The sequence below is a fragment of the Pelobates fuscus genome, chromosome 4 (genome assembly GCF_036172605.1).
Source record: "Pelobates fuscus isolate aPelFus1 chromosome 4, aPelFus1.pri, whole genome shotgun sequence".
Taxonomy (NCBI): domain Eukaryota; kingdom Metazoa; phylum Chordata; class Amphibia; order Anura; family Pelobatidae; genus Pelobates; species Pelobates fuscus.
In genome coordinates this window covers 209668287-209674286 of record NC_086320.1, presented here as the reverse complement: position 1 = coordinate 209674286, position 6000 = coordinate 209668287, and positions in this window count along the sequence as shown.

Sequence of the window (6000 nt, the reverse complement as noted above, 5' to 3'; positions counted from 1 at the left end):
ACCATGTTCCATCTTGAGAAACAGCTGGGTGTTGACAATTATCAGCCTTTATTTCTTTTTCCGGTCATCTTCTGTCTGGATAATAGCAATGTCCAGAATTAACATAGCACTTCTTTTCAGCATAAGAAGGCTGTTTGCGGTAGTCATTCAATGATAAACTATATGGCAAAGTCTTTTCTTACATCACCTTCATAGGTGCATCCAAAGTCTTTCACAAGCATCTGTCTCATCTTTTTCTGATTTCAGCATGCTTTGCCATCATCGTTGAGTCCATTATTAGGATTTGAAATAGTCCAGTCACATCTCTCTCATGTATAATCGGTTTTTGGAATGATCTCAATAGGTTACTTGTGAAATACCAGTGTATTCATTTCACTGTGAGCTGTGTCTCTCCTTTTGAGATGGTTCTTGGAGGCAGTCCTCACGATCAAAGAACTTGTATAATGTGCAGTCCAAGTCAGTTCAGGTGCTTCCTGCTTGTTAACATAATCCCAATGCAGTTTTAAAACGACAGCTAGGGTTGATGTTATGATAATGCTGCAGATTGTAAGAAGGAGACACCATAACCAATTTTCTAGCATCCTTTTGCTTGTATCTTTGCATTTCTTTCTTACTGTATAAGATAATTCAGGTTCAGTCTGTTTTCTCCAGTCTTTCTTATAATGATGTTGATGATTCATTTTTCATACATTCCATGTTCACTGGAATCTGTCTGTTCATCCTTCTCCTTCACATTTGCAGGTTCAGATGTCAGATCACGATTCAGTCTGTTACGTGGCTATGATTCTGGTGACTTTTCTGTCGTCCTCTATTTGTTTTATCTTGTCATCTTTAACAGCATTCACTGTGTCAGTCAGTGGTTCTGTGAACATCTTGGAAGTATTTAGCAGGTTGTAAAATATAAAAACTCACTGTTCTCTGTTGGCTCTGATTGTTCTCTGTAGTAAAAGTTCTCGCAGTCACCCTCTCCAGGACAAGCTGGCCAACAGTAGGAAATAGGTGGTGGTGCATGGTGAGGTGGGCTGGAAAAAAAAATTCCCTAAATTTCTCTTATAGAACCAATGGTTCTAAGCTCTCCCTGGTGCAGAAATATGTTTGTCAGTGAAAAACATGTAACATTTCATATGGTGTCTCACCATTTGTATCATCAGGTATGTTGTGAATGCTTATCTGTACCATAGGAATAAATAGATACCACTGTGTGGGGCAAGCAACTGGTAACTTGGTTAATAATCATTTAACCTCAGCATTTTCCCAGACCACAACCCCACTACTTTGGGGGTGGTTGGGGCACTGAAATCCCAAAGTAACCCAAATGTGGTTGCCCAGTTTTAGGTTTCCTTTGCAGTAACTGCAGGACCACCATCCAAATGGATGGTCCTGGGATTATCAAATGCATACTAAGGAAGTGAGACTAGAAAACGTGGCATCAGAGGTTGCACTTCGCACAGGATATATCCAAGTAAACCTGGTACATGCATCAACACATACAAAAACATAATTATAACCATGAGATGTTGGCAAACTTCCAATGTATAGTAATTCAAAAAGTACGTTAGATATTAATATTTCAATAAACAGTACATCAGTAATGTGGCAATAAGCAAATGCTTATGATTACTAAACACATGAATTACAGTATATCCCATATTGGACCATCAATATTCCTTTTCAGGAGTTAGTAGTAGATTACCTCTCTCTATAAGAGCTTGTCCTAGCCATGAAAAAGCTTTTGGGCAAGTCTATCTTTCCTCTATAGGAAGAACAACCAACATATTACCTTCAATGGTTATTATGTAATTAACCCCTCTAAACGATAGGAGTATTTATGTGGATACCAGGTGGATAAGGTCTGGATATCCTTGCAAGCATAAACTCTGCATCATGACTGAGAGATAGGGTATGCAATGTGATCCAGTGACCACAGACACATTGCATCAAAGTGCCTGTTGACGGCCAACTATATGAGGAGAGGGCCCATGCTTTGTTATAAGCATGTCCATACACGTATTACAATGCCAGGCTTTCAATTTGTTTCCACAAAGCAACATGCAGTTGTGGATATAAACACACGACGTAGCGTAAGAAAAACTATTTGAACACCAGACTGAGACTCGAGATCAGTGGACCAAAATAGATCAATGAAATCCTATCAATTAATATACTTTCAATATACTTTCTCTAAATTACTTTATCCTCTGTATTAACTATGAAATATTAAAGTTAAAACAATAACATTTAAAAGCCAACTTTTAGTGTGCATAGGAATTACAAGGCCGTCCGTAGCGTGAGATAAAGAACAGCTTTTTTAAAATCCGAATAGTCTGTGAACACAAAATGACCTTGCGCTGAATATTCACTTGCAGGGGAAAAAAACAAAACCTTTTTTTCTTTTCTTTAGTAAATTAATTATTTAATTAAACATAGTTAGAAACTCCCTCAAAGTCCCGATGACTTTGCAAGAAACATGTCGTCTTTAAATACTGGGTAAGTCTAATAAACAGTGAAATAGTATTTTTACCCTGTATATTATGTTGTCACAGCTATAATGTGCAGTATTACAAACTATTTTATAAGTGTTGTGCCAACTGTTCAATAAAAGCCAGTGGTCTTTAAAGCTCTGACCTCAATCGGTAAAGCAATATTGTAATGGTGTCCATTGCAATCTGCTGTCTTACTTGCTGCTCTCAAAAATTCTGAATATGTTCAGAGATTTCTTGGGCAATAATAAATCCCCAAAAAAACAACAACTTTGCATTTATGCTAAACTTGCCTGTTGTAAATGTACTCTGTATATTTCTTGACATAAGTACTTGTACTTAAATCTGTTTAACAAAGCTGTTTATATTGTGGTAAAATATATATATTTTTTATTATTATTATTTATTTTTAACATTGCCTAATTTTTAAAGATACCTGCATATTTAATGAAATATCCTTTATATGTCTTTAAGGCATAAATATCTGCAAATTAAGTTTATATACAAAATGCATGTTCTGGATGTTCCCACAATACCTCTTCTATTATTATATTTTTTATTTTATTTTATTTTATTTTAAGTGTGAAATCTGATTCCTCTTAGGATGAGCACCCCTCCTCAGCCCCCCAGTTTCAGAGGCCCCTTTGGAGGTGACCACAGAAAAGTATAGATTCTATAAAATAGATGTGAGGGGGCTTTGGACAGTAAAGTCACCTTAATTATACTTTTCATATTGCAGATATATGATATGCAATGTGATTTAATATAGCAGAGTATTATCACTTTCATTGACACTGAATTTTTTATGCATTCTTCTTTATGCATTATGATTTTTCTATTTTCTTAATTGTTAATGTCTGTTTAGAATATTGCAGGCTTTGCAATATCAAACTAATTTTGCATTATTATATTTACAATGCTCCTACAACTCATTATTATTATTATTGTTATTATTATTATTAAAATTAGCCTCCTTCAGTATTAGCACTATCTACCACTGGAATTATTGCAAGATACACCAATATGTGGTGGAACTGAATCTCCATATATGAGATTTGAAAACTGTATTTTTATTTCTACTCTGTGCCCTAATCTGTATTTATATACATAATTGCAGCAGCATATAGCTTTTAAATAAGCAATTATTTCACCCATCATGTGTGGTTGACTGTGGACTTTTTTTTAAACCTATTTTTTTTTTTTATAAATCCGTTTCTGGCAGAGAGAGCAGGCTGCTGAATGCTCTTATTGCCTGGTCTATATACATTTATTTATAAACAACATTGATATTTAATCTTATTTTATGTTTTATGAAAACCTAGTTTATGAAATTTACTGAGATTACATGTGTCTGATCTGATTACAGTCAGTAGTACAATATCATTGTTCTAATTTCCTTACTGCTAGCACTACAGGTACAGTGGGATAGTACCACTTATTTAAGTAAGCTTTCCCTTTTAAAATTGGTGGATTTTAATCCTGCCATTGCAATAGACTAAAGACTGTACCTGAGTAAGCAAAGTCATTATGTGCAGGAATTGTGCACTTTAAATAGTAGAATACTTATGCTATTCTAGTGAATTGGGCTGGCTGCTTAACACATCATTTGGTATCTTTTGGTCACATTTAAAGCTGTAAATGTATTTAACATTTTATTTAAATAAGCCTTTAATAAGTTCAGTTTAAAAGTTATCAGAGATCCTGTATAGTTACAATTTTATTTTGCCCTGATTTATCTTACATATATATTATTTTTAATCATTTTATAAATATTTATTTTTGCAGAGCATTTAGAGAAGCAAAGGGTGTATAACCACCTGTTGCCCTTTTTTTCTAGGAGGGTAGTATAATTTCAACTCTGTTAAGGAAAAAATATGAGCTAGTTATCATATATTATATAAAATATATGCTGCAGTGTACTGCATTGTACTGCACTGAATGTATTTAAAGCCATGTCTTTTCTCTTTATGGCTGTAAGTAATAATGTTGTTCATAATTTGGAATATAAACCAACAACTTCTCAATTCCTTGGAATGTTTACATGTCTCTATCTCCGCAACCTTGGCTGGAAATTCCAGACTCCAATAATAGTTATGCTGTTATAATTCCTGATTTTTAATGAACAGCTAGCGTAACTGACAATATGGAAATTATCGCTGTTTTATAAAACTTTTCATATATAGTGGACATTAGAATCCAGAATGCAGTAATGCAATAATTAAAAATCCTGTCTGTCTGTCGCTTATGTTTTCATTAAGCTACAATGCAATTTTCTTTGCATTCTTGGAATTAGACTTCAAAATCTATTAGTTATATAATAGCAAGTCATCGCTCTGTCTTATCACTTTTCTTTTGACAACATCTTGCATCAATCTTTTTCTTGCGCATGCATACCAAGCAGCTACAAAGAGAACATATCCCCCTGCCTGCAATCCACTGTCCTGGAACGAATCCTGGGCAATGCTGTGCTGGTGTATTAGGCATATCAGGGAGTTTACCAAATATGTATATTTGTTCTCTTATGATATTAATTAAGATCCGCAAAATTTCAGCATTGTATGCTGATTACAATGTACCTGGCACCTGAACTTAAAGTGCCTTGTACAAGTTCACATTAAAATCATCTCTCCATGATGAAGATCTCTCTCTCTGAGTCTGGGCTACAAATAGCTCATTAGATTATTGATATTTCAAGACTTGTGCCATGACAAAGTATTGTGTCTTCTCTTACGTGTAAGAGGTTACCTAGGTATTTATTATTTTTTATTTAACGCTTCCAAGTACAAGTCCCTTCGTGGTCGCCAACTGTAACCGCTTGCGGTTCCCTTATTTACCTCTATAATGTCTTAAAGCATAGAACTTAGCAGGGCTAACCATACAGATATCTTAGCCATAATGTTATATAGTTAGTAAGAGATCCTCTATTTAACATATGTAAATAATTGAGAATACAATATAAAATAAGGATTGTCTTGGAAGCAATAGTTTTGTCTTTTAGATATTTATTATATAAAAATATAAATATAGACATATAACATCCATTATAGCAGAGTTTATAAGATGAAATTAAATGCTTGCAAATATCATTAGTAGGTTAACATACCCTTCTGAACATGTCATCATGTCAGCCTCTCAGTCATTTTAAGATGGAGCAGCGTCTGTCTCCAAGTCTCTCCTCTGTTTCTTAACATTTTAAAAGTACACCTATTTATACCTTAAGTGTCGTAATTTTAGTGTCACCATTTTTCATATATGAAAACGTAGCTTGTCTACTTTAAATCAATTTAGGACCTCCCTTAATTTGGCAAAGATACAAGGCCATAACTAAAGGGTGTATACGTCATGGAAATTTTCCTGACTTAGTTCAAGATGGCATCTTAAAGTCTGAATAGCTTATCTGTTGTTTATACTAAGACGTAAGTGCACAGTCGTGGGAGATTCCCGGATTTGGGGAAGTTCCATTAACTTGGGGTTACCACAGTATATTGTGTACTGAAAGAGTCGTAGTATAGCCTTGAAA